We start from the raw sequence: 8308 nt of genomic DNA, 5'->3' as shown, positions 1-8308 counted from the left end.
ATAGATCATTTGATTGCCCAATGTCCAAATAATCCAAATGCACCGAAGATCACGCCATTAAACTTGATTGAAGCTACCGAGGAGCCATCACAAAGTACACCTGTGGTACCAGTAAACGTACTCACACAATCGATGCTCCAAAAACAAAATTATATTCTTGAGGAAAGAGACACGGCATCAGTTGCTCAATCTCAAAAAAAAAAAAACATGAAGGAAGAGATCGCAAAAGTAGCGAAGTCAGACCCCGGATCAAAGACCAACATAGGGACTGGTGATGACCCCGTATATATGAACGACGCTGAAGAGGATTCTAATTCAGGTGAAACCATGGAGACCAAAACAATCACTAAGATAGAAACCAACAAGGAAGATCTTTATGAGCCACAATGGCTAGGATCCAAGAAGAAGATAGGAACTTATCCAAACCCTACAGAGGAGATCGAGCGAGTTAAGCAATTTAGGAGTTTGGTAGAAGATACCCAAAGGGATCTAGAACCAGCACCTAGGCAGATCCAAATTATAGATACAATGTTTCCTAGACAACAACAACCTCACCAAGTCCATAGACCCTTAGCCATACCTAGTGTCATCCAAGAAGAAAGTGACTTAAAGTCATGGGAAAGTGGGCGTACTCACTTCTTGATGGAAAGAATGTTTACAGAGGGACTACCTGATCCTATCAAAGAAATGGAGATCCCATCTTCCCCACGTCAAGGGGCTGAGACCCAAAAGGTGTCGTTAAACATTGCCAAATTGATGGATTTTATGTCTTCAAAAGATAGAACCACCATCATGTCCAAACTATATAAAGACCCTGAGCTAGTCTCAGCTCTTCGAGCCTTCCTCAATGGAGAACTATAGTTTGGGCTACCACAATTTGCACAGATGGATGGAGCTGAGGAGATGCCAATAGAGGAGGAACACTTCATAACTCAACCTAGATGAGAACCTTGTTATAGAAATACATATTAACAAATTGGGACAATACTTTTAGGGTGATGAATCCAATGTGACCATACAAATCACTACTAAGGGATTAACTGTGAAGGGAATCCTTGATGGTGGCATTGGGGTTAGCATTGTGACTAAAACTTGATGGGAAACTATGGGAAGACCTCACCTTGCGCCCACAACCATTGTAGTGAATATGGCCAATGGGTCTATTGTTAAACCTATTGGGATGCTAGATCAAGGTCTTTGGACATAAATTAAGAGTTACCTTCATTGTTATGGATTCCTCCAAGCACACTATGGCATCTGAGATGATCTTAGGACGTCCTTTCATGAGGGAAGCAAAAAATGGTGATTTCTTGTTGCAGTTCCAAGATTTTGTCATACGAATGGATCTTTAATTGGTAGAGCACATCCTCTAGGAAACAGGTTTATAATTGATCATAGATCTGACACCACAGTTCACTCGGCCCCATTGCAGTATTGTTACACGTGTAAAGCAGACATTGATGTTGGGGAAGATTCTCCTTATATGGATGTACTACCTGGGATGACTGAGTCGGACAATGTGGATTGGGTCCACCTAGCAGCAACCAAAGACACTTGGGAAAACAGGGGGACGACCTGGGTAACACCTGAGGGGGATGAAATGCCACCACTCGTACCCTTAAATATGCTAGAAGCAATGCATATAGCTTCTGACAAGACTCATCCTCATATAACAAAGAAAACATACGAGTGGGTCCCTAAAGCCTTTTTAGCGACCATGACTGATGCTAAAAAACAGAAGCCTTGTAAGACACGTACCACTCGCTCCAAGAAAAGTAAGAAAATGTTGCGGTGGATTCCTAAACGACTATTGGAAGCCCAAGGCTACTATCAAGGAAATGATCAAATCTGGGTGCCAAAATGTAGATTGTGTTCTTACCTGTCACCTGACCCATGTACGCCCAATCCTGTAGCTCCAAAACAAATTGACGATCGTGGAAAGAAAAAAATCACTGAATGGTACACACCCACTCCAGAGCTAGTTTGGGTACCGAAGAAAGAACAATTTGTTCCACCTAGCTCAAGAAGGGGGGAGTCCCATGAACCTTCTATCTCCTTGTGTAATGTATCCATAGAGGTAAAACCTTCTCCATAGCCTCCACCCACAATAATGGACCTCCATAAAGCTACAAAGAAATCCACACCTCCCAGTGTTCAAGAATCACCTGATGAATCACTTCAAGTTCAATCCTGGGAGAGTACCTTACCACCCTTGCAACTCGATGAGGCACCTACGGTAATAGAAAACTACTGGTAAAAATCCTCACCACCAACTAGAACAATTGGTTTCAAAGGGTGACGAGCACATTTCAAACAGTATGACCTACCCAAGGAAGGTGGGAAGTCTTCATTCACGTCAGCCTATTGAATTATTTCCCTCTTACCCTTCTTTCCTTGACCTCTCAATCACCAATCTTAGGGAATGTATATATAAAGCCTTATACTCACCAAAAAAGAAAAAAAGTAATGAGCAAGAGCAATTAGCAAACGAGTATGCACAATAAAAGTCAAAACATTGACCCAGACCTACACATTCACATCCGGTACACTGAAAAAGAAACCTATGTCATAAAACACCTTTGATCCTCATCGCTCGAGTGATGGAGGGTAGGAGTGTTTCTGTTTCAGAGTTTAATGATTAGCAAAGTTCTTTCTTCCCACTAATGTCCCTCCTAGAGGTATTCTTTGTGTTTCCTAGTGTGTACAGGAATGTGTTGATGTTGTTAGGCTTTGGACCTTTGTGGAATCTTTCTCTCCTCAACTTTTCAAATCAAGCGCGATCATCAACACGAACAGGTGTTTCTTGTCCATTAGCATAGCCCCTTATCTTTTTTGCATCTATGTTTGTTTGCTTTAATTGTGATTGGTAGCGTAATATTCAAGGCATTTGCTTAGTATCAAACATTAAATTCAATGTAATTTTTTGTCATAATCACTTGTCTACGCTTAAAAATCAAGCAGCCCGACTAAGCTAGTTTGACCAAGCTAGGTGTTAGAGATCTTCTCTTAATACCATGGGGAATGCCTTCCTAATAATCAATGGTAACTTAGGTTCTTAATCGGATTTAGGCAGCATTGTGTGAAATGTACTAGGGCTTTCTAGTGGGCTTAGTCCCTATTGACCTTTAGCTTAAGTATTATAAAGGGAGTTTACTAATGTGATGAGCCTAGGAAGGGTAACATTGTTATATGACCCCCCAAAAATTAAAATTTTGAAAACGTACAAAAAAAATAAAAATCAAAGTGCCACAATGTAAAATCTTAAGCTGGAAGAGAAATCTCGGCTTGATTTGGTACTTTACTCACATGTATCACCTATGGTACTAGAGCCCTAGAGATTCCCAGTGTGGGCGCTTTTCCTTGAAAAGCAAAAAACCCAAGGCATAAAAAATAAGTACACATGTCAATATTAAATCATTGTGAAAATACTTTGGGGAGTCAAGAAAAGGAAATAAGTCAGGCGATGATTTCATGAGCAATTCCTTTCATCGTAGCTTAACTACAAGGTCTTCTAGGTATAGCCTCTAGTCAGCCCTCGGACATGAAATACTTGGCTCTCGCGATTAAACAACTTAATTTACCAAATAAAATTGAGAAGCTTACCCATGGTACTAATAGTCGATCTTTAGTGCCTTTCGATTGTTAAATTAGCGACCCCGAACTTGTTTAGTTTTTTACCTTCCCAACTGTTTATGCGTTTGATTATATTACAATTTAATCTTTATTGTTGAAAAATGGTTTAAATTTTTGTTACCAATCAATTTGTCTGTCTACAACTGCATATGCTTTCTAATTGTATATGAGTGCAATTACTGTGCCAATCTTGTTTGATTTTGCAATGAAGAGGGCTAAGGACATTCATCTCAAATGCTCTTCCACCTCGACAAACAATGTCGTGAAGCTCCGCTGCCATGTAGAGAAAAAGAGCAGAGAAATGCAAGCTAAGCTTCTTTGAATCCTACACATTTAATGGTCAATGATCAAGGCTTTTTAACAGGCCAAGTTTAATGATTAATGTATGCCAGATGCGGCTTAAAAGGGCCAACAAATACCTCAATGATGCCAAAAATGATTATGCTTGAAGTGAGCATAGATGGGAGTTTATGGTCTAGAACTGTAGTGCTTGAAGTGCTCTACCGGCTTGTCTTTATGGCTCGTCGATTGGAGCTACGATGAAGAAGTTATGACAGTTTAAAGTTCAAGTCAATTGCAGATCCGTACCGGATTGGGCAACTGCAGCTAAGGTGACAGAGATGAAATGAATGCATGGGCCTGAAGTGCTCTACTTCTGGAGAGCGTCGATCTTTTCAGATTGGTGATTGGAGTTCCGATCGCCAAGATATTGGCCGATAAAGATTCACCGGGGGCCGGTTCCGTACCACTCCGATCCGCTCGGTCAATGAGCTGCAGCCACGGTTTTGGGATGCAAAAGAGTAAGTGCTCAAGGAGAATTTGACCAAAATGTTATCTCTTGTAGTGCATTGCTAAGCAGGGTATACTGCCACCAGCGGCACTACGACAGTTTTACATGTACGCCAAATTTGATGTACTTCTTATAAATTGCAAAAAGTGCTTGAAGAGCTTCGTGTTCGGAATGTCATCTCTTGAATGCAATGATTGCGGGATAACTCCAACAGAGGTAGGGCCAGGAAGCTGGACAAATGCAATCACGTACGCTTATATCTTGAAGGCAAGCATCACCATGCAAGACGATATGGGCATCAAATTCATGATGATATTATTAGTCAAGGCTTGCTGGAGAAAAATGTTGTGCTTGGTATTGCCTTGGCATGCTTGTATGCCCAAATGTGATGCCCTTACAAAGGCAGCCCGCCCACGATGAGGCTCAAGGCCGCCCGACTAGTGACCGCTTAATTGGGTAAGGAAGTGGCCGCCCATAGGGCTTTAGTGTGTAAGCAAGGAAATGAAAAAGAAAAAAAAATCCATGGTGGGAAGACAAAGAACGAGCGCATGCAAAGAGATTAGCTTGTAGCGGCTTGTAGAGAGCTCAAACGCTGGCGAGGATGAAGCGAAAACTGTCCAGCATGGCAAGGCGACCTCTTTCGGCATCAGTCCCAACGATTTTCATGTTGGTCGAGGAACCCCGGCCCTGCCACGTCATTGGGCCGACTCCTTCGCCACGTCAATGACTCCCGGCGCCACTGCCAAGGGAGGGTACACGCTATTAATAGAGGGGACGCTTTTGCAAGGGATGTAGGTCATTACAAGCGAGAGAAGGAGGGGAAGCTTGGACGGGATCATGAAGGTAGAGAAGGAGAGAGAAATCAAAGCATCTCAAGTTTCTCGGCTTAAGCAAGAAGGAAGCCTCTCTCTCTCCATCATATACTCGAGAAGAGTTCTTACTCTCTCTCTCGCTCTCTTTCTCTCTCTCGGCCCTTGAGAAGAAAAGGGAGATGGAGAAGGGCAAAGAGCAAGGAGATAGCAAGCATCAACGAAGAAAAAGGAGAGTTGTTCGAAGAAGAAGAAGACGAGCTTGGGCAAGAGAATCCCTCGAGGCTTGAGCAGGTAAAGGCAAGAAGAAGGGATTGCAAGCAAAGGGGGAAGAGTTAAGGAATGGTAAGAGGAGAAATGAGGAGGGTAAGCAAGGCAAGGAGGATGAGAGATTAAGCAAGACGAGCTCTCTCTCTCTCTCTCTCGATCTCCAATCCAACCAAACCAAGGCATGCTCTCTCCGAGCAAGGAAAGCAAAGGAAAGGAAGGGGCAAGCTCCTTCTATAGGAAATCTCTCTCGCTAGTTCTCGAAGCCAGTGGGAAGCAATAGAGCTTGAGCAAGCCAAGGTAAAAGTACATTCCAAGCAAAGTCGATAAAACAAGCAACCAAGATCGGAGCAAGCCAAGGCAAGAAAGACAGATCGAGGCGCAAAGCAAAAATGAAGTCTCTCTCGCATCGAGCATAAGATGAGCGGCCATGATCAAGAAGGCAAGGAGAAAACGAGGTTAAGCGAGGAAAAGGAGCACTGCAAAAAGCTCTTGAATGCTATCTAAGCAGGGAAAAACCAACATAGAAAGATAAAGTTTACAGAACCTAAGGTCAGTTGAGGCAGATTAAGCGACAGGAGAAAATTTCCATCACCGTCATCAGCAAATGTTTGATTAATCATTATGTTAAGCCCGGTGTCGTCAACGGCCCGGTTAATTCTGTAAAGCGGGAGCTTAAACTCCTAGTTAGCAAATGATCCAAGTGACAGTGCTGTTAACAACCCGCCTTGGCTAAAGATTAAGTTGTACTCGAACATATTAATCAATTAATTGATGATTACGGCGATTTCCAGAGTCAGTTGCATCAGTTATTCTTTTTCTCTCTCTTTCTCACCTCCCACAGCCAGAGGCCCGGCGCCTACCCGTCTCATGTAGGGTACACATATCCCCCGACATCTTTGGTGAACCCGACGCGAAACGAGTCGCGGTGGGAAATGCAGATGGAGATTCCAGCGCAGATGAAGAATTTATCACACATGTTTCTAATGGAAAATCAAGAGTTTCAGATTTTTCCAAGATGATGCAAGGATCATTGCATGAAGTAGAAGCCGTGAAGACAAAGAAGCAGATAGAAGAAGCTTTAAATGTAGCATTGGATGCAGTGTGTGATGAAAGACAAATGTTTGATGGTGAATATGATCCAAAAAGCTACCTAGAGTGTTACGAGCAAGAAATGAAGCATGAAAGAGTGCCAGAAGTTCAAATGATTGCAGAGTTTGAACAGCTTGTGTGTGACGATATTAAGGAGCAAATTCAAGTTATTGCAAGAACATATGCAGATAATTGGGATGCTTTTGCAGAAGCAATTTTACAGGGGATCTCAGTGAATAAAGACCTGGAGCTTCAAAAGATTGAAAGCAGACAAGATGAGGAGCCATTTTTCTTAATGCAAAAAGCATATCATACAGGTGATCAATATTCTATCCGAGCTAAGTTAGAATCTGTTATTGATGCATGTCTTCTGGAAGACGAGACATTATTGCATGCAGATGATGATTTCATAGTAGATACTGTTTATGCTCGATTGGGATTGTCTTCTTTATTCCAAAGCAGATATGACTCTATGGATGCTAAGCATGCAATCATATCCTCTCAAAGTGACATAAATGAGGAAGCGGGTTTCTCAGAGCCAGTACATGGTTTGCATACAAGCATAGTTGCTAGCAGTGATCAAGAAACATGTTTTTCAAAGTCAATATGTGATGTGGATGCCCATTTGGAGTGCTCTTTGGGTGTAGAACATGAAGAGAATGCTTATGCAGCATTACATGCAAAAGCAATTGTTTTGGATGATGCTATACAAGAGGGTTTCATGTCTATGGCTGCATTTCAGGACCCTGGTGATGATGTAGATGTATTTGATGCTCAACCATATGTATTTGATGTGAACCAAGACAAAGATTATGATTATGGAGATGCATATTCAGAGGGGGTGATGGATGATAATCAATCTATGACTTTTACAGGTTACAGGGTTTGCTATGATGATGCCATGGAAAAAGAAATTGATGCTATCTTTGTAATGCATGCTGAGACTTGTGCTATTGAAGTGAAAAGATATTTGAATGGAAGTGTGGAGCTGCCAGAACAATTTGTGTCTATGTACGAAACATGCGATGAGGTTTTTTGTGATGATACTCACAGATTAGGTGGTTCTTCCAAGGAGGAAGATATGGAGCTTATGGATCTGCTTGATGATGCGCTAGAGGAATTTTGAGTTCCTTGTGACAAGAGTAGTGAAGAAGATCCTACAACATATGATAAAGAGCTTATGTTTCTTTTGGATGAGGCTCTAGAGGAGTTTGTGCCTACTAGAGAAGGCAGTAATGCAGCGTTTGTGGTATCAAATGAAGTGATGGCATTCAATGACTCACAAATGCAGATTGATATTTTGGAAACCATAGTGATTGAGTTCATTTTTACTCTAGGTTCTGCAGACTATGCTGGGAATTTGGGACTTTTTGTTCCTATGCTATGAGAAAGTTTGTGGAAATGCAATATACTTGAAATATGACCATCCACTACCTTATGACCCAGGAGGTTATCATGCTAGCTATGATTGATGTCAGTTACTATATATGCCATATGATCCAGGCGGTTTGTATGAAGATTTGTGGGCTAATATATGTTTATGCTGTAATGATTGGAAATTCTTGTATATTCCCTATGATCCTGGAGGATGGTGCAAAATTTTTAAAGGAATGCTCACAGTGGGGCAATTGATTGGGTTCTCGTTTGATCCCGGGGGCTACTAAAGTGCCAGTTTGCAGATTTGAAGAGTACCACTTACCTGTTGTAGCAGGTTGCG

The 8308-nt window shown here is 41.9% G+C and overlaps 1 pseudogene; it reads left to right on the top strand.

The window, feature by feature from the left end:
• Positions 1–6517: 6517 nt before the first annotated feature.
• LOC147446197 (uncharacterized) lies at positions 6518–7978 on the top strand (annotated as a pseudogene).
• Positions 7979–8308: the final 330 nt, after the last annotated feature.

The sequence above is a fragment of the Adiantum capillus-veneris genome, chromosome 12, assembly GCF_014529385.1.
Source record: "Adiantum capillus-veneris isolate H3 chromosome 12, ASM1452938v2, whole genome shotgun sequence".
Taxonomy (NCBI): Eukaryota; Viridiplantae; Streptophyta; class Polypodiopsida; order Polypodiales; family Pteridaceae; genus Adiantum; species Adiantum capillus-veneris.
The sequence above is the reverse complement of the archived record's forward strand: the minus strand, read 5'-3'. Positions and strand labels throughout refer to the sequence as shown.